This window comes from Bombus vancouverensis, chromosome 5, assembly GCF_051014615.1.
Source record: "Bombus vancouverensis nearcticus chromosome 5, iyBomVanc1_principal, whole genome shotgun sequence".
Lineage (NCBI taxonomy): Eukaryota > Metazoa > Arthropoda > Insecta > Hymenoptera > Apidae > Bombus > Bombus vancouverensis.
Genome location: NC_134915.1, coordinates 14,518,479 through 14,546,105, shown reverse-complemented (window position 1 = coordinate 14,546,105; position 27,627 = coordinate 14,518,479). Strand labels below are relative to the sequence as shown.

Sequence of the window (27,627 nt, the reverse complement as noted above, 5' to 3'; positions counted from 1 at the left end):
TCCTGTAAACACGTTTCTCTTCTCATTTTGGAGCAGCATATTATGTACTTTTGCTTTTGATCTTATTCAATGATATCGAAAAACAGTACTTGTACTATCATAATATCTATTGCTCGCATATTATACGTATTATTTTTTATTACAAATATTGAAATCACGTAACTTTCGCACAATTGATAATCGACTTATAATTCAACAGTTATACCATGTATCGTAGAATTGACAGTAAATAGGAAATAACGAAGAAACAATTAGCTGAAACTGACGAGATGTAAATATTTCTCAACCGCTACAAAATTTAAGAATTATTCGATCGTATAAATTAGTTTTGATTCATCGTCGGTATAAATTACCTAAAGTTACCTATAAACACCAATTGCTTGTTTAATCAAAAAGTTACTCCAACTTACTGTTAGAACCTGCTAATAACAACGGTTACTCCAAACGATATTATGTAAATAATAGTTCACGTTCGCCGTGTTACAATACAAACTTAACTCGAAGCGTCGTTGGCGAAAGGAAGGAAGGATTCAAGTATAAAAGCGTGCGAAGCCTACCTTGATGAAGAAGGGAGTGGAAGAAGAAGAAGAAGAGGTGGAAGAAGAAGGCAAGCTCGCCGTGAGAGACGTGCGCATCTCGTGTGTTTTTGATTACGCTTGCACGACCGTACGCCGGCTGCGTACGACGTACGGCTCGTGACTTCGCGTATGAATCAGCCAGCTATTCTTTTCGCTCACTGACCGACCGCCGACTTCGTTTCTTCTCTCGGCATGCTCGTCTCGCTCCCTTACCTTGTCGCACACATCGGCCCGCTTTCATCGTGTCCTTGTCCGTCCGAGCGAATGGGACGAGCGAACAACACGGCCGAATCCACGGCGATATCACGCCGTTTTCTTCGCCACCTCCTCTTTTTGCCCTTCTGCGTCGCCCTTCGCCACGACCAACTTTGTACCTTCCTCGTCAATCTTCCTATACGCTTCGTTCCGCGTAAACCTACCATCGGGGAAAGCGGCTCTCAGCTCGATGGATGCGAGATCCTTGCTCTAGGATCAGCCTTGAATTTCTCCCCGAGTCTTTCAGATCTTGGGATTTGGATGGTTTTTCTTGGACATATTAGGTCGGCCGAAAAGTTTCCTTCGTTTTATAAGGAAATAATGGATGCACAATATTTCCCGTTTTATATTATTTTATCGAACTACGTATGATCCATTATCAAAATAAAGATCACAACGTTCGACAGATTAGGTTTCATGTTTGTATACAGGTGCGTTGTTGTAAAAGACACTTTTCGGACAACCCAATATTATAGTTTGCATTATTGTCTTTGTAAATTACCGTTGTTTTTGGCAGATAGTTTTTAATAGGAATCTTGGGAATTATTCTACCGTAAATTATTTCTTAATAGGAGTATCGAGAACTCAGGAGATTTTCTGTAACCATTGTGTTGAGATTGTTGAATCGTGGAAGACCTACATACGTGTACGTATATTGTGCATCGAGAATTTTCATGTCATCGTTGTATCATACACATCTTCGCTCTGTATTACAGATCTTAGAGCAACCTTGACGACTTTTTCGTTGCATACTTTTCGATAGATAATTAGCTACAATTCGGTATAGTAACAATTTAGAATAAACTGTAATTCTTGTAGAACGTAAAATTACAGCTTGCTATTATTGTAGGCAAAAACATGTACATAACGATACAAACGAAATTGTACCTAAATAGAGATTTCACTCCCAGAGTATTACGATATTACTTTACTTGAAGTATTTTCAACATTCCTGTACATTCATAATTTTTCCATGTTTACATATTTTCGCTCTACTTGTAAATATCTAACGATTCTTCGTTACAACTATTTGTACACATACGTACGTACGTACGTACATATCCCACTGAGCGATTAAATTCCATTGTGTACAAAATCGTTTTAATCTAAAAGAGAATGACGCGTTCTAATATACTGAGAATCTCAACCGAAGATACGCAATGACAATAAACGTATTGAGATCGTTTCGAGTCAATGAACAAACAAATCTAATCAACGATCGTGTCAACGAGACCGAGCACTCATTAACGTCGAAATTCACGAATACACACGGACCAAGTACAAAGAAAGATCCGCTTTTTGGGGAAGCGTCGCGGTGTTTTATAGGCGTCGGGTCGCCGTTGTTTGCAATAACATCGGGATATCTGTATTTGGCGAATGCCGCTTTAAAAGCGTTGATAAAGCCGCGGAACCGACCGGTGGTTTATTTTAGATTATAATGTTGCATATCGCTGTGTGTAATCTCGATAAATAGCTCGTTAATTCCGCTTGATCATAATAAGATAACCGCGCGTTGGCAACGCGCCAAAAATTTCGACATTCCCAGATTCTGCCCGGTCCCTTGTCTCTCCGGCTCTTTCTTTCTTTTTTTTTTCTTTTTCTTTCCTTCTCTTTACTATCTTCCGACCCTCCCTCTGGTGCCTCTTCCATTTTTTCCGCGTCCGACGATTCATTGCTTCTTCTAATTAACGCACCCTCGTACCAAAGATTCATGCTTCTTTGAAGTCAGCTGTATCGCTTTCTTTAAATTCACCGTGGTTAAAATCCACGTTCCCTCTGATTTTATAAACTTTCGCGCTACCTTCTTCCCCGTTTTTCTCGCTTTTCCAATAATATCGATAAGCAGCGTGACGAACAATGGCTGCGAATGTTCACAGGCACGTGCGTAAGAAATTTAACAATATTGGTCATCGTACGCGAAATTCGTCGTGTAAAAGCGCGGATTGATCGATCTAACGCATAAGAGTAGGATATATTTCTCTTAGATCGAGTTTCGTTAAATATCGCGCTAAATGTTATATAACAGCGCAGAAGAATTTGTGGGAAATTTAACGGTGTGAGAATCTGTTACTGTTCGTGTCGGCTGGTTCATCGTATTTATGGAAAAGAAGAATCGTAGAATTTATAGAAGAGTTCAATGACTTGGAATATATATATAGTTTTTAATCTTGAATTTATGAGGGGATTTTAGAAATGTTAGTAACAAAAAGCAATGGCGCGGCAATAACTGACCATTTTTCTTGCTTTTTCACTCGAGATGAATTTTTCTTTCCACAATGAACGCAATATAATGTACGATTTATCGTGCGATACACTCGAATTCAGAGAGTAATTCAGGAATGTATTTTTTAATTCAGAAATTCATGAATTTATACAAAAGAATCGGAGTCTGGTGGTTGGTTTTGGAATTGATCGGATCGGAACGTAAAATTTTGCCTTTGTTTCTTGTTCTCATGTTGATTTCCGTGTCTAATTCCGCATTCCAGAAACAGGCGGTTAGTCCAATTGTAGTTCAGCTGAATCAAGGTCAGAAGATCGCGTTGCTCGAGTTTATTGCATTAAGATAGCCGAGATCGTTGTGTCTGTCTAACAGGCCTAATTTACCGTGTGCGTGTTGTCGTAAATGAAATCTTTACGCTGATCTATCTATCTGCCGATGAATATAGATAACACTATCGTCGGTTTACCTATATAACGTTGGAAATATGCATTTTGTGATAGTGTGTTTCGTGATTAATTCGATTAACCCAATATTTTCTATCTTGCTCCATTCCTCTCTTTCGTAATAGATGAAACATATTCCTTTATATTCCGTTTACATTTAATCTTTCTCTCTTGACATCGTTTAAAGGTAAATTATTTATTTGTAACTTTCCTGTAAGATAAATAACAAATTTATACGAATATTCCATTCTCATCTAGAGATATACAAGAACGTTTTACAAATCGAGCGAATCTTACCTGTAACTCTACGATTGTCTGCTTAACGAAAGTAACGTTCTATCTCACAATTCTAAATATGTACGTGTGTATGCACTCATATGGCCACTTTACGTACGACACCGTGTTCTGAGAACAACAGAGTTCAGTATTATAGTAAGTGGCATACACTGTCGATCGTAAGTGTTAAGACACCTGCCGATACTTACGCTGATATTATTTATTAAATTCCTTGTGTATCTGTAATTTTTCGTTCACACGATACGAGTTGACGTGGAGACGATGATCGAGCCAGCTAATTAAATGAAATTGATACAAGTATCTTGACTTGGCTTCAATTTCTCGCTTTGTAGGACACGTAAACGAAGTTTTCCCCAATCTTGTCTTGAACAATAAACACGTAAAAACATTCGCAACCAGTGCTCTGTCACCATGGAACAGAGATGATCGAACATGTTGCTGCGCAATCGTTCCACCAAAGACGACTCGCTGTTGCTTGCTGCGGAAATATGTATGCGAAATTCATCGTGTGAAAACGCGGGTTGCACGCGAACGTACAGTCTCCGGGTGTATTCCGATGTCGTTACTTAACGTGTTTATTTCGGTGAGCTTCTGTAACCCTCGAGGCGTTTTTTTTACGAGCTAATTCGTGATCTGGATAGTTCCCAAAGGCGAGTTCTGGTGAGCGTGGCGATACCGGGTACCCGGTATAAGAGGAATGACTAAATGGTCTGACTAACCGGTCAGGTATTCCAAAACCCGACCTTATTTTCACCGCTATAGAGAAGTGACACGTGAGTGACAAGGAGGGCAGGTAGTTTTCGTGGTAGTTTGCGTGGAGACGCGTACGAATTCCAGTCCGGTATTTTAGTGGTTTTCATCGCGCGACGCGACGCGCGGATCCCAAGGGACGGGTATACAGATTTCCCGTTCGAAACGATAAATTTACCGCCGCGGCGACTTTATTTTAAACGTTTCGCGCTATTCTCGCGCCGTTGAATTCGTCAAGATACACACGTTGTGAGTTTAGCCATCACGCGACGATCCTCAACTCCAATTATACGTACCGAACCGTATATGTGTACGACTATAACGTAACGTTGCTTTTTTAACCCATGTTATACCAGGATAAGCATCCTCAACGACCCCGATATTTGTTCTTTTTTTTTTTTGTCTTTGTATCATATACGAGACGATTGCGAAAGATCGTAAGACGTTCAGAAATCTACGAAGGAGTAATAATAATACGAGAGATCAAAATGTTTCAAAAAGACTTCTCGAAAAATGTTCTCAAAGAGTTCTAAACCAGATGAACGTACCTTTGCATCGTGTTCAAATTATTTTATCCACTATTCAAAGATTTAATTCGCCCACTTTGCTCGCGTTAATCCTTCCTTCTTGTTGTAAAATCGAGCGACGTAGAGTTGCAACGTAACTGATCTTGATCGATTCGTGCCAGATAATCTGTGACGGAGGCTGCGTTACGCGTGCACTGTGCACGCACGATCTTTAACGACGAATCTCCTGGAATAGAAGAAGAGAGAGGAACCTTTAGGCCGTGAAACAATAGATTGGCAAAGCCGGGTAGACACGATGATTATCTTTACGACTTTGTAATAGTATAATGACGTGTTATTAGGCGGACAAATTGGTTCTAATAATTACAACCGTCTGAAAGTTTGGTTCCCATTCCCACGCTGAAGCAACCAAGCCTCGGCCTCCATCGTCTCCCGTATACGGTCACGCGAAAATATGCAAACTGTCCCAGGAATTTCACGTGCGATCCCGCGGCGCGTTGCGAAACGCGAGCACCGCCTTTTTCCCGCCCACTGATGCAGATTTATTTGCGCTTTCGTTCCGCGGTAATTATTCACCGGGGGTCCTTTCTCGGGGTCGTTCTCTTTCCAGAGCTAAAGTGCACACCGCGTAAACTGTATCGTTAAAGACAGTAATGTAAATTTGATTTATGGCCACGGACCCGGACCATGCTATTTTTAAGATTCGCGCGATCTTTCAACCCCGTTACTTTCACAGAGGTGTTCTCACTTCGTAATCTACGAATCTTAATCGCTAACCGATGATCATCGAGCTTCGCATCTTCCTGCTACTTTGGACGACGATGGATGCCTCGCGGGTGTCTTCTTGAGATTCTGTCACGCGCCATTTAAACGTCTAACTCGATGAAAAATAAAAATTGCCATTTTGAAACTGTAATTTTGGAATTGTAAAAGTGTCGAAAGAAAGGGGACGGTTTTCCGATTTAAACGTAGAAGTTGCCAGCGTCTCTCAGCGTTTGTATGGTTTGTCATAGATTCTATGTCGTATATAACGAACTTTCTCCTTGTTCTTTATCAAGTTTGAGCAAATTTTGCTCCTTGATCGTTAAGTCAGAGAAATACTATCATGAATTTGACCCGATAATATTGTACGAAAGTAATTGAAACCAAATTTTCGTCACTCGCCTGTAAGCCAATGGTACGAACCGGGGCTTGATAAAGCTGCGAATCTAAGATTCGACTAAAGATCGAAACCATCGGTTCAAAATACTTGAAAAATCCGCACGTCGTAGTTTCGTGACGGACAACGCAAGGGTTAAACATTTTCGCTGTGGTTGAAACGTGACGGCTGGCGCGAGAGCACGGCCGGGTGAAACCCCTCGATCGAGCTGTGGCTCTCGACAAATGCCTCGCGGATTCGTAATTTTTGTTCTCCCCTCGTCGAGAAGGGAGAATAAGAAAGCGAACGGGGGCGAGAGACTGTTGGCGAGAGAAAGAAGGAGTCCCTTAAAAGTGTAAAGAAGATGGAACAAGTGAGCGAGAAAGGGAGAAGCGGGTGGCACAAAGGCGACCTGGTACAACGAACGGAATCGCGGAGAGAAGGTTGGAAAGAGAAAAGATCGGGAGGTGGAAAAAGTGACTGAAACGTTAGAGAGTGAGAGAGAGAGAGAGAGAGAGGGTGGGAGAGAGAAAGAGAAAGAGTAGGTAACTCTCCTGCGGAAAGGAGCACTCCTGCGATGAGAAGGAACGGAGAGATGGGCTGGAGAGAAACAAGAAAAGGGTTAACGTCCTTTCGTTCGCTCCTTCTTCTCTCTCCTCTCTCTACTCTCATCCTCGTTTCTTCCTCCTTTTTTCTCCCTTTCTCTGTCGTTCATTCTCCTTCGAATCTCTCTCGTCAGCACACCCTTTCCTTTCTCTGCTCTCTGCCCGTCTGCCTCTCTGTCTTGGCTCTTTACCTCTTTCACTATCCCTCTCACCACCATCTCGTTTCTTCTCTTCGCCCTTCTTCAGCTCCGAACACGCACACTCCGCGGCTCGCTCACGCGGGTTTCTACTTCGTACTGTCTCTCCCTCTCTTGTATTCCCCGGTTCCCCGCCATTTATTATTCATCGGCAAGGAAAATTTATATACGTCTTACCGCTCGCCGTCATACTTAATTCTCGATTTACGATTCCGCGGCTCTCACCTTTTTTTTTTTCTTCGTCTTCTTGGTCGTTTTTCTTTTTGTCGGCGCTGCATGTCTGATGTCGGCGTACTTCTTCGCTTGGCTTCACTCCCTGTCCCTTTTCCCTCTCTCTCTCTCTCATACACACACACACACACACTCTCTCTCTCTCTTTCTTTCTGGATTGTGCGAGACCAACTTTTGTTCCTTCTTCTTCTTCTTCTTCTTCTTCTTCCTCTTCTTCTTCTTTGGCTGTTCTTTCCGATTTCTTTTCTTTCTCGTCGTACGCCTAAATTTCCCTCGACGACCGACGACGCTTGATAATGGCCCCTCGTTGCGACCCACGGCTCCGTTCATCTTTAAAAGTGAATTACGAACTGAATTATGAACTGGATACTTGGCCTTGTTTTAACCATTCTCCTCGCTTAACTATTTTCGCTTTTATTAGCGAAAGTCGAAATTAAAGGCTTCTTAAGGGGGCGAACGAGATTAAAGCTTTCTCAAGCGAGTACAGTGTAATTTTCTTCTCGGATCTGTTCAGTCTTTTTTACAATTATGCGCGTGTATGTGTGTTTTCAGCGAATAAGAATACACAGGTTGTTCGCGATGGTAAATCGGGAAGCAGATGATTCTACGTAAAACAATAAGAATAAGAATTCTTCATACGCGTGAAACGTTGATTCTGAGAAATTCGTTCTGACTTTGGCTCTATAGAAATCCTATAAATCTGGCGTATAAAGGTGTTCTCTTTTACCTAATTCGTTCAAAACGTTTCCAATGAGATTTAAGACAGGACGATGTGATCCTTAATTTGTCGTGTGTAACCCTTTCGAATAACTTCCACAAATTCTTACACCTCACAATTGGACGTTATATTCCACGAATAGAAAATTTTGACCTGCCAATAATCTTCCTAATAGTTTGATCTAATTATCGCGCCCTCCACAAAATCGCAATGCGCTTTAATTCCAATTCTAATACCTGCGAGCATGTAAACGTGTATACATATATGCTAATACATTGCTAATAAAAGAATAATAAAAAGATACTAATTTAAACTATCTTGAGCCGTCGTCGGGACAAATTCTTCCGTTCCACGGAATACGCCAAACTTGACAACCGAAACCAGTTGCAACAGTCATTTATTTGCGACACGTAACTGCGTAAACTGTGCGATCTAAATTATTCAGTGCAAATAACGTGCTGGCTGTGATACATCATACTCTTCCCCGCTGATATTTAATTCATACTTGGAAATTGCACCGAACGAAAGAGGTGTGCGTGTGTATGTACAGGTACATCGTGTCTCTAATTTGTCCGCGTCGATAAACCGGATCGAGCGTGAAAACGACGAGCACCAGTTACATCCAGTTATATCAATCAATCTGGAAGACAGAGACGGCCGGTTACACGACCTCTGTGCTCTCTAGTTGCAACGCCTAATATAAAATTTACCCTCCCTCCGTGTATGCAATGACACGCTTCTTCTCATTTGGCTCAGCCGGGGCTCCACCCGTGATTTATTTCGTTAGGGCGTGATATTTCCAACCGGTGAAAGTATCTTTGAATTCGTCTAATAGATTTAGGGCAAGCATGATTCTAAGGGTAGCTCGGCGTAGGTATAGGTCAACGACAGAGGGGCGCGAAAGGGCTTTGGTCGCTATGGAAACCCTGGCGCAGCGCGTTGACTGTGGGGTGCCTCAAGTTTTTTATGGGCTGGACGATTGTCGGAGGGGTCGGGACTCTAAAAATCGTTACACAGACCTAGATACTCGCCTCTCGTCGATTTACCCTGCCGCGGTCGAAGGAACACTGGCTTCTCTTCTAGCGCTTGCAAACTTTTCCCGATTAAATCTTTGCTGAATCGTTAAAAGAAAAGATTTTATCGTTACTTTCAGACGAAACGTTCCAAGGATTCGGATTTATACTGCTCGAAGCCGTAGGAAATTGCGTAACGTAGAGATCTTCGCGATAGACAGGACTAGGTTCTCAGGTAGTGAGATAAAGAGATTCGCGACTTGGACCGATAGACCGATTCGCTAAAAAAAAAAAAAGAAAAAAAGTAAATGTTTTAATTATTTCAGACGAAGATGGTCCAATATTGGAATTTGTATCGATAAAATTTGTAGCGGGAAATAGTCAGGTATTGGGATCTTCGAAATCGATACTGTAAGCAAAAGAGGTGTTATAAGGAAATTGTAGTAAGGAGCATTGTTGTATTTTTGGTTGTACGAAGCATTGTATCAACGCAATCATGAAGATAAGTATATATACAAATAAAACAATGCAGCAACGCGCCACAGTGAACAATACGGAGCAGTACCTCTCTTACCCCTGTGCCTTAGTCTTCTTTTCAGCAACGCACGGTACCTACCTAATGATAATAATTCCGCGTTCTCGTCGACTCTATTCGTTCAACGAGATATTCGTCGTCGTGGAAATACAAATTTTCCACCTTTTGCAACGTACGTCGTTCGAAGCTATGGAAACCATAGTAACGTACAAGTCAGCGGAATAGACGGGAATAACTTTAAGGGTAGTAGAATCAAGGACAAAGGGGACTCGCCACCTAAACAGCTCGATTGATCAGTCTAGCCGACCAATTAATCGAATTTGTCAAGCCACACCGCCAATTCTCTAACTAAATCGATCCTTTTTTCTGCCTCACCTTCTTTCGAAACAAGAGTCACCATGTTCTAAAGCGTCTAAGAAAATCTTCCAACGCGAATAGACACGCGTGTACGTAATACGCTGTTAATCACACGGCCAACTTGTAAAACAATAAATACACAGCGAGATATTCCAATATCGGAAAGGAATGCTACGAGCTTAGCGAATCGCAGATTAAAAGCGGAACAGATGACGGAAACGAAAGTAGTAAAATAGTATGATCGGGTGCAGGGGCAGGCAGCAGCTGCATCCAGGTCTCCGATACTCGTGGTCTTTTCGTCACGGACGGAAAATAGCGAAGTTACGGGCGACACGCAACGACGCTTTTTCCCATTTTATTCGTAGGGTGGCAATGCACTTGAAGCTCGCCGCTGCAAATTCGCAGCCCTTCGTCGCTTTACGTTTCACGTTTCTTCTTCGTCCTTCCCTCCAGGGAGCTGGAAGGGATATACAGGGTGGTCTGGTAACTGACGATACAAGGGATGATACCTCGTGAAAAATTAAGTCGATAATGTAGGATGAAATGTTGTCATACGAAACTTGCTATTTACTATCATCTTAGGTCGTCCGAAAAGTTTCTTTCGTTTTATAAGGTAATAATGGATGCACAACATTTTTCGTTTTATATTATTCTAAAAATATTACTATCAAAATAAAGATCGCAACGTTCGACGGATTGGGTTTCACGTTTGTATAAATGTGCGTCGTTGTAAAGTACGTGTCTGTAGAAGAAAGACACTTTCCGGACAACCTAATGCTTCTCGTCGATTCTTATCGTATTTGACTGAAGATTTATTTTATTTCATGCATTAACGTGGAAACTATTGAAAATGCCTACTGTAATATTCCATACAAACGAACTGTGCGAATTAAATCAATGAACCATATCGTAGTCTTACATTAGCCTATCGATATTTCTCTTTGTTCTTGGAATACTCGATGTAATAAAATTAATCATAAACTCTGCCGAGTTAAGATCTACAGCTGAAATTTCTTGAAACCTCGTTCTACGTTTTCTTCTTATCCTTTTTTACGAAGAATCACTTCTTACCTGATTCTACCATCAGACACCCTGTATACGAGGGATATTGCCGAGGCACCGCTACAGAGAGACCGATCGGAGATCGTAGAAACCGTCGCGCGCTCGTATTTGCCCTCGGTGCTGGAAGAAAGGACGAGAGGAAAACGACGTCGGGGTTTGGTACCCTTCACTCTTTCTCTCTCTCTCTCTCTCTGTCTCCCTTTCTTTCTTTTTCTCTAGCTCTCTCTCTCTCTCTCTCTGTCTCCCTTTCTTTCTTTCTCTCTAGCTCTCTCTCTCTCTCTTCTTGCTAGGAAGGATGAGGATGGGATCGAGAAGGGTGGGCAAGAAGAAGGGGTGTAAAAGGGACGTCGAAGGGCGAAAGAGAGAGAGAGAGAGATAAATAGAGAGAGAGAGAGAGAGAGAGAGAAACAACGAGAAGGGAGATGGGAAGTTGGTTCGTGCTATAAAGTATTGACTGACTGTTGTACAGCGAACTATATGTACCGGCCCTATAATACCGGCAGACTCCACTCGGCCCTCGCCTCCAGCCAGGAGGAATAATGCGACTTCCGGAACCAAGGAAATACCTTTCAGCCATGCCGAACGAGAATCCGGCCGAAAGGAAAAATAAAACGAGCTAACCGGAGAGTTAGAGCGCTTTCTCGTTCGTTAATATACGTAATCTCGTTGGATACGGTTTGTGTACGCGGGTTTGCGCATGTGTTGGATGGATACGTTAGGCTGAGAAGCGGTGGGAAGACGAGCTACCGGTTAATTCGGACACCTTGTTTGTCACTGCACGCGATTATCGTGCGCGTGTGGAGGATGAAGAGGTGTAGCTGATAAATGGGCGGAAAAAGTTGAGATGATCTTTTCGAGTACTGGTTCTGCAGAGTCCACAGTGGATTAAAACGTTTGAGGCTTCTCGGATACTTTCACTGTTCCGGTCAAGCTAGTTCTTTACGATCTTACATTTGGTCATTTTTCCGTGATATCGCGTAGCTTGTCTTTATCTCAGTATTTATTTGATCTTCTGGTTTCCTACTTATCCGATGCAATGTATTTATATCAAAGAGATTCGTATTAAGGGACAAATGCTTATTTAGACGTTTAATTCGTCATTCATCATTCGTGTGTATGTTACTATGTATCTATATTGAATCTTCTATTAATAATATTGTTAACGCGTTAAATTTTACAGAACGTATGCCGATTGAAAAATTTTCGTAATTGTACGATGTGTTTGTTGTATCAGGTTGTTTCTTTCGTTTCGTAAGGCGATAATAGATGATCAACAATTTCTGTTTTATATCATTTTATCGAATTACGTATGGTCCATTTCGTTCTGTTTCTATCATTACGTTCGTGCATAATTCAATAAACTAAAATTGTTTCTTTATAAAACGAGAGAAACTTCTCGGACAGCCTAATACATTTTAGATTTAGGTTATTCTTAGATCCATTGTGTAAGTTGAAACGAAAGACAACTTTGAGCGAAACTCGACGAACGTCGTAAAGAAATAACTTAATTATCTGGATATACATTTTCTAGGCGAATGTAATTAGTCGCAAGATAAATTGGAAACATATGGTTGTCCAGGTATTATGATTAATTAAGGATCCTCAAGTAGCTTGGTTAATGGGTAACACGCGATAGAGGGCGAACTAGGTGTACGAGAAGTCATTTTTCCTAATCATTCGGTAAAGAATTGCCGCGGAGTTGGCACGTTACGGTAGTTCTTTGAGAATAATAATTCCCGAGAGAATTGATGGTCGTGCGTGATGGGCAAGCTGGGTGCCTCTACCTACGTTATAGCGTGAGATATCACAACGTTGCTGTCTCTATTCCGAATTAATGCGATAAACTCACGCTGCGAGTACGATTGACTTACCACGGATATAGGAAAAACCAAACTCGATGATGTATCGTGTTTACCGTGCAAAATCTACGGTGCAAAATCAAGCTGATGAAAGTTGTAACGTAACCATTATTAAATATAACTACATCTGCGATTCTCTTTCTTTAACGTTTCACCTCATTGTCGTTCATCAGAAAAATATTTTTCCAACAATGTACACATAAACATGAAACATGAGAAATGAAACAGAGAAAAAATCTGTTATACGTGCAAACAAATTTACCCACGTTTGTAACTTTCTTCCATCCGAAAGCGAGTTGTTCGTTTCAGAAAGTTACTCGAAAAACACGTAACGAGGTTACTGATTCATCGTATCACATACATTTTCAAACTACCAAAGATCGATACAAATTCGGAACCATCGACTCTAATATATAGAACAGCACGCGTTGGATATCGTCTCTTTTATTCGAAATCGCAATACGACGATTCTATCGTGATCGATGTCTAAAAGAAAAAGCCTGTCTCGAGAAATCTCCTACATCGTCGACACTGAGAAACACGTGGATAATTCTACGGAATTCCAACGATAGTCGAAACGTTCCTGGCGAGTCGCCTCGATCCGACAGTCCGGAAATTCCAATCCCGTTGGCATTAATTGTCGATTTATGTAAATGTTAATTACCGCGCTATATCTAGAAAAAGTGCGAGTGGAGAGAACTCGGGTGATTGGACTGGTTGGTTGTTCGATCTAATGGCGTGTTAGGTGCGTGTACGTAGTCGCTGACGCGTGTACGCAAAGCGAAACAGGATGTTCGGCCTAATTACCGCCTTTTATCAATAGGGATTCTTCCGCGCGGCCGTCTAATGGAGTGTCTAGGCTGTAATCTGTAGTGGGAAGCACGTGACACAATTTCGAAGCCGGGTTCGTCGACCCTACCATTCTGGTGTTGCGTCATTGTCGCTGACGTTCTACGCGCTGAAGCGACGTGTCGGCCCTGTCTGCCTTCGAATTTATGACGTTGTGATCCACACGCCGCGCCGCGCCACATTAAGGTTCACGTTCACACGCAACGAAACACACGAGTTTCATGGTGTGGCGTGACGAGGAGCACGCGTTACCATTTCGAAACCTCCCTAGTCGTTTAATGAAATTTTTAGTGCCGAATCGTTCGAGGTGGACTTTGGAATTCCACGAATTTCTTACGATCTATTTTTATTGTTATGGCGGGGGACAGGCAGATTCTGAAACGCTGTCTTTGATATTTTCAGGAGTTGAGATTTTTTTATTTGATGTTGGATTCAGTGACCGGACAATTAGGAAACTTGATTTTTCGCTATCTAAAAACCGTGTATTTTAATTCTATACATCGACGCATGTTTGTTTATTCGAAAAGATACGTTTTTGATAATCTTTGGCCATTTCTGTGGAATTTTTTCGTTTACTAATTCCGCTGATTTTGATGTTCTGTCGTAAATGGAATATTTCTCGATAGCTTAAATTTTTGCACTTTCGAGCCTTGTCGATTATTCGTGGATTATTTAATTCTTTGTTTCCGCTATGGTCGAAGGAAAGTGGTCTTTCATAAGATTCTTCGAAATCCCACTTTTGAAATTATTTTTTCAATTTTTTAAAAAATATGCAGAAATTCTGAAATATTCGTCAATCTTTCCGTTACATCGTATTATAATGTAATCTCGCGTTGAGTCAAATACTTGGCATTTTTTTCGATAAAAGTAAAAGCTACGAAAGAGCGAAGAGAATTCAAAGATAGATATCCTGAATCGTCAATGACCTACTTTGCAAACGGAGAGTTGATATAATACGTCGTAGGGAAAATCTCTTATTTTCTATCGAACGAATTATTCTATTCATAGCAAAAATTAATCAAATTTAATTCGTTGCTCTTGTACTTACGCTATATGTTTTTCCATAGAATATCGATATTTTCTGCTACATTTTCAATAATCGATTCTGTCAGCCTATAGGTCGATTAACTTTTTTCTTCGACCAGTTACAAGCACAACTTGTTAAGCACTTTTTCCATTAGGTCGCCCCGGTCTACAGATAGAATTCCCAAGATTAATCAATCAACTTGTGAATTAATCCCTTGACACAGATCGTTCGGAGCTACGTCGAAAGTGACAGTGATATGGATAAAAAAAAAGCTAAAGAAACAACTTTTGCGAAAATGTATAACCCCAATTTATGCTTACGCCATTTCGTATTATCGTCAGGCAAACGTTATCGCTGTTCGAGTTTAAATTATTAAAATTTAACTCGATAATTGTCTTGTCTACTTACGTATCTATACCTTCTAAATCTTATTTCAACTATAATTCCTGATTTAATTTGCTTCGTTTAATTCACTTTCGTATACCGTGTTAGAATATCATTATGTTACTTAGCTATGATAACGAGATTTATGCTGCGCACGCTATCTACCTTCTCGTTGTATTAATATTTTTATCGTTCTATCAATTTGCCAACAAACAGGAAATGAAATTTCCGAAATGAGGGACACACGAGTACTATGTTTGACCAACATTGTAATTAATACACGTTATAATATATCGCAGCACGATAATTAATAGGTGTCTTTTGCTGGCTGGCAAACGAAATTTGAATTACGGTGTCAAAATTCAGGAAGAAAATTCAAGTGCTCCGGTCGCACGAACGTGAAGCAAAAATATCCGGGAAATGGCGATTAGTTTGCAAACCCTTAATTAACCAGGCACGCGTCGCGTCGTTTCCACGCGTCCCATTAACCAGGCAAGCTTGTGTGTGTGTGTGTGTGTGTACGTACAGTTGAAAACACCCTGATGCGCTGACACCGATGCCGCGTCAGACCCTTCTCCCTTTGATTTAATCCGTTCTCCCTGTCCCCTCTTTATCCCACTACCGCGTGAGTGAGGGGCGAATGCAGCGAAAAAGGGTAGGAAAGGGACAGAGAAAGGGTGCGTCGGGCAGAGTAGGAAAATGGTACCAAGTGCAGAGTACTGGGCCATCGACCAGTAGTCATCCGCGGCTGTCCTATGTCCGATAGTCTCTTGGCTGTTTTCCACTGACAACACGTACAGATATGTATAATAAAGCTATATAAATACTTGTAAAAACTTGTAATTACACGACGTTATTACTATATTGGTAAAATTGAAAAGAAATCTAAAGATGTTCGTACAAATTGCAAGATATTTATAGGAAATATAATTTTCGCATAAAAGTAGTATACGGTGAATAGCGAAATAATTGAGTAATATATTAGGTTGTTTGAAAAGTTTCTCTCGTTTCATAAGGCGATGATAGATGAATAACAATTTCTGTTTTACATTATTTTATCGAATTAGGTGAGATCCATTTCGTTCTATTTCTATTCGTGTAACGTTCGTGCATAATTCGATAAATTAATATAAAATAAAAAAAACGTTGTGCGTCTATTGTTTTCTTATAAAACGAAAGAAACTTTTCGAGCAACCTAATAATAAATTTAATTATAAAATAAAATAATGGAATGGTTGCTCGAGCCTGTATGTAATTAGTATTTCAGACGATTCCACTGAATATTGTGTGGTTACTTATAAAATATAAAACTTCCAAACAATTCTATGTACTATCTTAAGACATCGATCATAGTTATTTCTGAACCCTATAGAGACATAAACTTTCTCAAGCTCCCGTAGAATTACAACTTTAGTTCACCGCAATACGGAATAAATAATACGAAAACACTCGTCGAATTGCCTCTGCTTGCATATATTTTATTAGGTCGTCCAGAGAGTGTCTTTCTTTCGCAAACCTGTTTTTTTACAACAACGCACCTTCGTACAAACGTGAAAGCAAGTCTGCGAAATGTCGCGGTGTTTATCTCAACGGAACAAAACGTATCGTACGTAATTCGACAAAATAATATAAAACGAAAAACATCGTGCGTCTATTGTTTCGTCATAAAACGAAAGAAACCTTTCGGACAACCTACTATATTCGATTCTTCATATAGCGGTTCGCCTAATCGAATCGAGTGCAATTGTAATTGGAAAACGAAACTGTCGATGAAATGCACAATGTTCCAGCCATGGGTGAACTACGAAAGGTCCTCTCGAACGTTTAGAATTCCTCGAACGGTGCAATTAGCGAAACTGCGAAATCTCGTTCGCCATGACGAGGCCAGCGGATTAAATCAATGCACTGCACTGTAACGAACACTTCTAAATCGTTTGTAATGCTCGTGGCTGTCATTGGTCCCCGTAATCACGAGTATTCCCGTGCTCTTTGTTACTAGTCACGCGGTACTCCAACTCGTATTCCCCTGGCTATCGTGAAAAGAACGACACGGGAATCAAACGTCATCTGAACGCGAGTTCTCCCCTGGCTTTTGCGTTTTATGCGCGTCTCTCTCGCGTGATCCGGAACATCGATTTTGCTCACAGTTCTGCGCGCAGCTCTTTCGAACCGCTTCGAGGATCCGTGCGTTGATCCGAGACGATCTTCCATCGTCGTCGATCGTTAACCTCTTGAGTAGAGAGTATCCGGCATAAATAAGATTATACTATTAGGTGAAAAAATATAATTCGATAGTACAGTACGTTATTGTAGGATTTTTACTACAATTAGTTTATTTACAATAAATGGATTAAACAGATGTCGATTAAACAGGAAACGATGGTTGTTTAACGTGAACTAATCATAATAACGTATTATAATTAAGACAACTAGATCGTTAATTTGCAACTGTCGTCACCACGGACCCAACGTTCTCTCGGCAACGCTAGCAAAACTCTTTCGACAACGCAATTCGCATTCCCTGACTTCTCAACTCACGATAACTGTTAATTCGTTTTTATGCCTTAGCAACTGCTTGTCTTTTGTCTTAGCCTCGCGTCTTTTGTCTTAGCCCCACCACATGTTCCGCAACCGCGTGTTTATAATTCGCCTGACACCCCCCAGGCCCCTCGTCCACGATTTATAATACTGTTACTATTTAGTTACTGTTTCCGTTACTATTAGGTTGTCCCAAAAGTGTATTTCGCTACCTGTACGCAGCTACTTCCTTCAGTCGTCCTCTAGCTATCGTAGGATACGTTTCGTTCGCGTCGAAACAGAAAATATTGCGCGTCTATTATTATTTCCTAATGACACGAAAGAAACTTTTGGGACAAGCTAATACGAAAAAATACGACGAGCTGATTCGAAACAAACAAACGATCAATTTGGAATTTCTTCGGAACAAAGCTCGTTTATTACTGGAACGCGTTATTCGAGTACGCAAACTTCATAGAAGCTTAATCTTTCAATTGACTGCTGATAACGCGATGCCACGTTAACGTCGCGACCTATTTGCTTGCGGAGGTTTTCAAAGGCGTTAGAAAGGTCGATGAGCTCTAAGAGACAAAATTTCGGTCACATTACAAGGCTACGCGACTTTCACTCGCCAATGTAATAATTAATGTTCTTACACGATCGTAGAGCAACGCCCAGTATAATTCTATACGTCATAACCAAACGTGACGATTCGGTGGCGATGAAATAATTCAACTCGGCTGGTGGTGTGCACCTACATATGTATAAACCGTATGCAGTAGCAACCGTTTAGGAGGGAAGAGGCAGACTAAACAAAAATAACCTCTTGCTGCGTGCACGTTGCCGCGGTGGCTGCCCGTACCACCGGGAAAAGAGGGTGACATAAACATATTTCTAGTACGTACGAAGAAATTCAACGTATCTCACTGGTAAATGTATTACGAACGAGCCGAAGTCACGTCGAGACGCGTTATCATGCAGCGGTTCGCTGCTCACTCTTTTATCGTATCTTCTACGGCTCGGTTAGGGCAACTCTCTTACTCTTTTCGCGCAAGTACATCTGCGTGCGCTTGTACGCCGATTGTCGACCGACCTCGCTTCGTTTTGCTTTCTTTTCGTTGCTCGTTTACGCGTGAAATGCTTAAACGCGACGTAGGTTCGTCAACGCGACGGTGATACAAGCGTACAAGCGGTCGATGAGTTGTTGTTGTTGGTATAGTTGCTGGGCTTGTGTACATTTTCTCCGTGTTTTACGAAAATATTGTTTTTGTTAGGCTAGTCATAGCAGTGATCGAGAAACGCCAAGAGTATTTCCAAGATACGTAACAATGGTCGAGAAGGTGTGAAAACTCGTAAATTAGAGGAAATTCGCAGATCCGGAGATTCAATAATTTAAATATTTAAATATTCAAAGGTTCAAGCTTTAAACGTTCCACGATTTTAATATTCCAGCGTTCAGATGTAAATTCTAAATTGGAAGATTAGCTGGAGAAATTATTTCGAAATCTTGAAACTTTAAAAGACGCAACATAGGAAAGAGTATATCTAGTGATCGAAAATTATATATAGTGGTGGGAAAGTTTAATAACAATATCCAAATTATATAGCGTACGTTTACAAAAACCTAACAATTATTGTTCATTTTAAGAATCATAAATGAAATATCCGTATGTATCTTTGTCTTTCTTTTACAGACTCGTCTTTTACAACGATGCATCTTTATACAAACGTGAAACCTAATCCGTCGAACGTTGTGATCGTTATTTTGATAGTAATATTTTGATAATAATATAAAACGAAAAATGTTGTGCATCCATTATTTTCTTATAATTTCGTACTTTTCGCACGACTTAATATACATCGGTTTAAGCGCTTTGCTTTACCGAAACATTTCCATTCCTGTGCGAAGGATTTGTCTCGCGGTAAAATTCGACGCGTGTCGTTGGTGATGTGGTTGTTCTTTAGGATTTGCTACGCATTCTCTATTGTTATACACAACGGATGTGTTATGCGATTTAGTCGAACGTGCGGATCATTCGAAGGTGCAATCGAATTCTTGGCTACGTTCTGGGGTCGAGCTATCAGCCACTGTCACGAGCACGTCGCCACAGCCAAACGATCGTCGGGGGAATGTGGAAAATGTAACGCTAGCTAAATTAGTTAACGGCTGCAAATGCGATGATCGTTTGGGGAATCGAAGTACAGGCTGCAAGTCGAACAATTACGAGGAAGCGTCGTATTATCGACATTGCGCGTGAAATCATTTCTTTTTCTTTTTGTTTTAATATTCGCAGAATGTAGGTTGTTTCGTTGCTTCAGAATCGATGAAATTAGTTCGGTATATGCGATCGAAATATTATTACGTGGATGTAGATGCGACTTATGCATTCATCGAATATTTATCCAAATGTAGAAAATATCCAAAAAGTAAAACGATCGTTCTTTCTGATACCTTACGGTATGTTTCTATAGTATCTTATTAAATCCTTATTTGTAATCTTTGCAAATCGGATCTCTTTAAATCGTCGGATACGATCTATTAATCTCTCCGCATAGAATTAAGGAACGATACGACGTATGAAAATCTGTGCAAGCATTTTCCAATATGTATTACATACGTACATAACGCGAACGAGTAAATTTCTTCTCAAAATATATAACGAGACCGGCAAACAAACGTTCAGGTTGACAATTATATTTTCGTACAACTGCGAGCCTCTACTGTCTCTAATTTGAATGCGCTCTCGTCCAACATCGACATCGTCGCGTGTTTCTTCGCCACGTCTGTTTCCTTTCCAAAGACGTTTGTGTACGTGTACACTAGCGTGCACGATGAAGACACACGCGTGGCGAGAATGCACCCGGCAAAATGCCCGTCTGTATACAATGCGTCGAATGTCTGGCCAGCGTCTGGCCGGGATCCTTGAATGAACGCCTATTTTTAAAAGGGCGCACAAACGGATAAACAAGCGGACCAGCAGAGGCGATCATCCCTGCCACGAAATGGAATTCGAATGCTGCTGGTCGCGCGGGCCGTCGTACGTGTCTGTCGTCGAGCGCCACATTAATGCTACATCGGCCACGTTAGCGGTCATCTTACGACCGATGGCACTCTGATGCTTCGACGAAGTTGGTTAAATTGGGAGCGGAGACAATTCCGACGGATATCGATCAATGATTTTCGATTTTATGCTTCGTTTTCTATTTTTATATCTTATATTTATCGGCATAGTAATCGTAAAATAAGACACTCTCTAGTAAGTGAAACTCTTAATTCTTTTCTATTGCTATTAGCTGGCATAAATATATGGCAATGATAGTGACGCACGGATTGTGAATGGTCGTGTAAATGTACATCCTTTTGGATATACGAGTTGAAATATTATTACAGTTTTATAAGGAAATAATAGACGCACCGATGTTTTTTGTTTTCTATTAGTTTATTGAATTATGCACGAACGTAATGACAGAGATATAACGATTATACCTAATTATCATTATTATAGGATTATATCTAATTCGATAGAATAATATAAAACAGAAATTGTTGTTCATCCATTATCACCTTATGAAACGAAAGAAACCTATTAATTAGACACTCGACATTTAACTGGTTGGTATTTATTTTGCATATTTTATATGTATATTTCGGTTAATTAACAAACGGTTTAATTAACAAAATGATAAAAAGTAGAGCCGATCAATTTGGTTTCTCAGGGCAGAGCAACTGCAATTTAACATCCAGTTCGTTATACTTTTATTTCAAAGGGGAAAACTCGAAACGCGTTAGGTATGACAACTACGTCTCGTTACGTCGCGTCGAGGTGAGGGACTAAAAAAAACGTGGCAGACGATGACGAATGAATAAAATATCCGAGCGTGTATGCTGTAACGATGCTACGTAAGATAGCACCAGCCAACACTAATAGCGTGTCTCTTTATCGATAAGTGCTCTGCAGTTACCAGGCAGACAGCAGCTAGACAGAAAAATCCACGCGACTCTCGTCACGTTGCAACAGCCGATAATATACGTCCAAGGTGTTCACGTTCACGTGCTCCATTTCGTTTCCTCTTTTTTCTTTTTCTTCTGTTTTTTCCAAATATCCCTCACGCTATCTCTCAACTAGCTGACTCTATTTACGAGTCATTCGTGTATTTTATTCACGAAGCTGGGCGATTTCAACATACGCACGTACGTTGCAATAGTTTGTGTGTAAAGCGCGCTACTTGGTATATTACGGCGTTCGATATTTTCTCGCGTCTTGTAATACACAATGTCTTGTGATATACGACGAGCTTGATTATTCAGTGCAAAGTTAAATTGCAACATGTTGAGACTTAACGCTAACCTTGCCAAGCCTGGTCAAACGACCGGTTTCAAAATTTAATTAAAAAATTGTACGTTCGTCGTTGTTTCCTTCGTTCGTCCAACTTTACGTAGATTCTTCTATTAACAAGAATTAAGAAATTGATCGATCAAATAACGCAAGTATTTATTGCGTTGGCTTTACCACCCAATGACAAAATCCGCAATTACTTGATTGTCAATCCGATACATGAAGCTAGACGAACAAAAGAATGGGAAGATTAGTGTTCCAATAACGTTTTGCATCTTTGAGCGTGACAAAGTCTTGTCATTTTCATATCCTTCAGCGGTAAAGCCACATCGCAATAGAAGACAAGAAAATTCTACCTGTCAGATTTGTTTTCGAAAACACCATTCGCGAACGCGTCTTTTTAGCGAATACACGCGACACGGATCTCTAATAGGTAGATTACGCGATATGCTTGGAAAAGTGGCGACAGTGTGGCGAAAATCGCTCGTAGGTACCAAGTCGAATGAAAATCACTGCTTATTCGTTGGGATGGGGAGCAACGACCGGTAATCGAGTGCGACGCCGTGACACGGTTCGGCACGCCCGGTGGGCCGTTCGTTGGATCGCGGATCGCGGAAGGAACGCTTTCGATCCCGTTGCCTGCGCGCGTGTCTCGTCGACCGAGGCCACCGTTCACCACCCTCGAGCCCGTGTGTCCTTGCGGGGCTAACGATCGAGATCGAAGGATCCAAACCGCTACCAGATAGGTTGCGGCGAAGGAATTTAACAGTGGTGAGTTGTTTACTGTGAAGTAAGGTCGAGTTCCTGGAAATGATTTGCATATGTATGTAATTACGGGATAAGATTGATATATTCGTTGAACGTTCTGGATAATTATACAGGTTGAGGTTAGTGACTGTTGGCAAATTTGGCAAATTCTGCTGTAGTCTTTTTTCGAAAGATTTATTTTATCGGTAAAATAAGAAATCGATTAGCAGAGGAAGCGGAAACGCGACTACACGTATTTATTTTCCTTGTGTACGTTGCTTCATATTATAATCGTCTATGATCAATTGCATATTTTACGAAGTTTTCGATTCGCCGATCAGCTACGTAATTATCGTGGTATTCGATAGCTTGAGAATCAGACGGTCTTTTTCCTCAGTTTCTTTCTTACAATCAGACGATAGAAATAATCGTAGGAAAATCCAAAGCGAAATTTAGGAAATAATATTTGTAATCGTAATTTCCCTTTGCATTTCGATCTATGCAGTTGATCAGTGGGTTGACTTCTGCGATTCTCTGAGGCTCGTGTAGTGTACACATTTGAATATATACTCGGTGGAAGACTTATTCTTTTCCGATATTTCTATGCCAATGTTAGTTAACATTTTTTAACAAGTATCTGAATGAACGCTATCGACAGTTGTAAAACTAAAGTTAGATTTAAAATTGAAAAAAGTTAAAACTGAAGTTAGATTTACGATTGATTCTTACATTACGTACGATTTACTATTAACGGTAACTAAAACGTATTCGTTCAGAAAATAGTCTTGATAACGTAAAACGTGATTTATCATCTTATTTGGATCGTCATACGCAGGAGGCAATTTTATTAACGTCAAGCAGAGAACACAGCCTTATCTCCCGAACAGTTTAATAAAGACAATATATTCACCAAATTCGCTATCGTGGCGTTCGTGATTCTCCAAGAGTTGGTCCCTGTCTAAGAACGAAACAAGACGTTAATTCTCACCCAGCGTGAACCTAATAATAATAATAATAATAAAAACAACATATCGTTAGCGACGTATACGCGGTTCGAGGTTCGCGTCGCCACGCGACTTTCTGCATCGAGTCCGCGGTTCATCCATCGATTACGATATTAAATAGCGTCGCCGCTTGATAAATAAATTTGGCTTAAGCAACGCGATCGTGCAACTCAAGTTGCGTTGCAACATTCTTGCATCTGGTTGCTCTTGCACGAGGCCACGAGCTGGATAATCGCGATAATATAACAGGTTGCTTAACGTTAAGACACGAACGCGATCATCATTCGCCAATTCACCTGTCACGTCATGTCGGCGAGGAAAAGTAAAAATTTGAAATTAGCTTTTCACTTATAGGTAGATATATTTAAAGATTGCAAGGATTGAATGCGATAAGCGAACGATAAATATTTATGTAGTTTTATATTTTTATTAGCATAACCGAAGAAATGGAATCTACAGTGGATTCAAAAAGGATTTCTACGTCACTAAATTTATGATAGCGTTTTTTATTATGTATACCGATCGTACGTGTGTAATAAATTTCAAATATTTTCATGTAAATGCACAAAGTTGGTACTGCGAGAACGAAGTGTAGGATCTGTTGAAAAAACGTTTCATCGCGATGGAAGGCTCTACCTTTTGTAATCATCGTACAAAAAGATTTCTCTCGCTTATTAAATAGCGTAACAAATAATTCGCTTTGAGTAATTTTTATATATTTTTGCATATTACGGCGTTGCGCTTAAAAATATCTCACAATCCTGCGAAGATTCTCGGTCCAATGGATTAGCCACGCCTTCTAATTTTATATAGAAATAGCATAATAATAAATAGTATAGTAATAATTTTGTATTGTACAGTAAAGCAACTTTACAGTTCAATACGCTTTCAGCTAAGTCCGCATTATCATATCAAAGTCATTTCTTTTATTTGATTCGGAAATTAAATCCTATCGCATTATTCTTGAATTTATTTAACCATCACTTCAGTAATACGTGACTCTTCGCAAACAACATTACATTTGCTTTTAATTGCCCCGTTTTATCAGGAAGCATGATTTAATCGTGTGCGTGTACAGCTCACGATGAATCACGAACGAGACATGTGTTCCCTCTTTCTCGTTCTTTCTCTTTCTTCCATTCCTTTTTTGTTCGACTCATTTTCATAGGGACACGTAAAGATTTTATGCGATCGCGCGTAATGAGGGACCTTTGTCGAATAACGCCACTGGTTGTCTTGCACGCGCGCGTTTTTCTTTGTTCGTTGTAAAAGCCTGATTAATCGCCGTGTTTATCGATCAGTAATGTTACGTGCTTTTGCCCCGATGATTGAATTTTCTTACACACGATGTTACACGTAATATACGAATTAATTACCAAAATTACTAATTTGTATTTTCACCTGTTGGGATCTTGGAAATTCGATGATAATACTCCTAGCTATGGTCTATGATTTTCTAGATCTCTTTGTAGATTTTTAGAAGATGAGAAAAATCTCTATTCCGATTTCATCTCATTGCCTCGTAAAAATCCGAATTTATTCATCTAAATCTGTCGAATAATTTTATGAAATATTTTCTTGTGATTTCAGACCACGGTATATGTACGTAGCTACCAGAATACCTAAAGTAAAATACTTGTTACGATATTCAACGAACGAAACAAATCCCTATTTGTTTTCCATTCTCTTTTAAAATTCATAAAAACACGAAATTGCCAAAAATATCCTACTAGTCTGCCGATTATTAAATTACATATTTACTTAGACTTGTACCTCGCGATAGAAATTATTATAGAAATCGCGCCAATCATACCCCGTTTCATCGAACGTTCCTCATCTCTGATTCACATTTATCGCAACAGCCAACGATATTTTGAACGACAATTACACACGTGCACGTGCCATATCGCGGTGCATGATCGGCTCGTTTGCGTATAATTTATACGCGACTGTTAAAGCGTGCAACTTTTTTTCACGGCTCTGTTACACACGTACGATCCTCTCAGCAGCGAGTCGTCTTCCACGTGCAAGCGGATAATCTTTCGTTTCGTGCCTCGGCGCGTACGACGATGGTCGTCATTGGACAATACTGCGGCTGAAAAAAATCGAGGTGACATCGATTTCGCGACAATTTTACGATTTTACGAATCGACGTGATTTCACGGAGTCGTGGACGTAAATGGGCATCGTCATCCTGGACACCTTGCGCTGCAGCCTTAATGGACGTTGATTTAAAAATAAGAAGCTTCTCTCGTGCAGCTGCCGTTCGACTCTGCACATCTACTTTACAGGCTACACTCGTTCTTCTTGAAAGCTTTTGCCAGCCGAGATCCACGGATTACATAAAATTCTTTTGCGCCTGGATTTTATTTGGTCGAATCGTTTTTATGGATGGCCGCACGTTATTGAGGAGTTGTATCCTTTTATATCGCGGACAGTAACATTTTCAAGAAATTTTCTGGTGAAAGTTTGTCGGATTTCGTAATTTCCTCGTGTTTTTTTCGATCGAACAATTTGCAAATTTAGCAGATTTATTGTAACGCGAGATTTTCTGCGACGAAGAAGAATTCGCGACGGAAAAATCGGTATAAATGGCGAAATTATCGAGTAATTCTACTTACCAATGAAACTAATTTTCGTCGATTCGATCATGTACCGTTAAAAAAGATTTGCCATTATTTTAAACGAAATAGGCAAAACCACTTATCTCGCGTTATAGCAAAGAGTTGGCGAATAATTCTACACGTTACAAAAGATAAGTTTTCCAAGTTCCTGCTATTTCCATAAATAACAAATCTAAATCTAATTAAAATAAATGTAAACGAAGCCACTGCTCTTTTTCTACCGTAATTATAACGTCAGACGATCAACGACGACACATACTCGACGCTGACAAAACGCGATCGTTTTTCCAATCGAACGTTCTTTCCTACACTGAATGGAAAAACCTAGAATGAAGAAGAAAACGAAGAAATAGGAAAAATTGGCAAAGCGTAGAGAACGCGCGTCGCCAAGCGCTTGGCGATTATGCAGGAATGAAGCAACGAGGAGAGAGGGCTTGCGCGTCTAGGACGGTAGACAGGAGGCTAGCCAAGCCCGAGAAAACTCGTTTCGCCGATTTTTCTAGGATTCTAGGCGAGGCCGGTTGAATATCCAGCTTCTCGCCCGTTAGTTGTAATCTTCGTAGTTGCGTGTAGCTATTAATAATGCGCATCGCCGTGTTGCAAAGAGGATGTCGCACTTGCCGAGCGTTCAGCTCGATTACGCTCGCGTATGTTCCCTGCCGTCTACGCTCTCCGACAAATTGCTGCAAAGAATAATGGAATTTTTACCCAAGTTGTGAATTACGTGTCATCGTCGATTCCTCTAGGGACGCGCGTGTCAAGATCGACGTATCCTGCGACGTCGATCCATTTGGAAAAGTATCGTATTACCGATAAACCAGGATCGTAAACGTGTTCATCAGAGTTTAAGCTGCATAGCTGTTTTCACTGGCGATATTCTTGAAATCTGAAATATTAGGTTGTCCGAAAAGTATCTTTCGTCTCATAAGGTGATAACAGATGAACAACCATTTCCGTTTTATATTATTTCTTTCGTTCTATTTCTATTATTACGTTCGCGCATAATTCAAGAAACCGATATAAAACAAAAAACATTGTGCGTCTATTATTTCCTTACAAAACGAAAGAAACATTCCGGACAACCTAATACTAGCGCGATTCTAAAGTCGCGGATCTTACAGTTTCGCGATGCTGACAAGGGGCCCGACGCTCTCTGTTATCGTTATCCGCCGTCGAGGATCGCGTGCACGAGGCCGATGACTCGGGGAGACTCGCGGCTACTCGGATCCACGGTGCCCCGTGGCGCGTGGAATACGATAAGGGTTTTCTAGAAAAATCCGACCACAGAGTGGCTAAGCTAATGAGTCCTCTGGCAAGAGAACTGACAAGGAGGCGAAAAGCTCGGAGAAGCT

The 27,627-nt window shown here is 40.6% G+C and overlaps 1 protein-coding gene and 1 long non-coding RNA gene across 2 annotated transcripts in view; one reads left to right on the top strand and one right to left on the bottom strand.

The window, feature by feature from the left end:
* LOC143302711 (uncharacterized) lies at positions 1–26,573 on the bottom strand. The gene is made up of 6 exons (XR_013058437.1): positions 26,273–26,573; positions 7,237–7,572; positions 5,093–5,297; positions 3,983–4,998; positions 3,795–3,902; positions 1–3,708 (listed from the first exon to the last, which is right to left on the bottom strand). It is a non-coding gene; the product is annotated as an uncharacterized LOC143302711 (long non-coding RNA).
* Positions 1–27,627, top strand: part of LOC117158995 (uncharacterized) — a 188,451-nt gene that overhangs the window by 2,855 nt on the left and 157,969 nt on the right. The window lies entirely within an intron of this gene.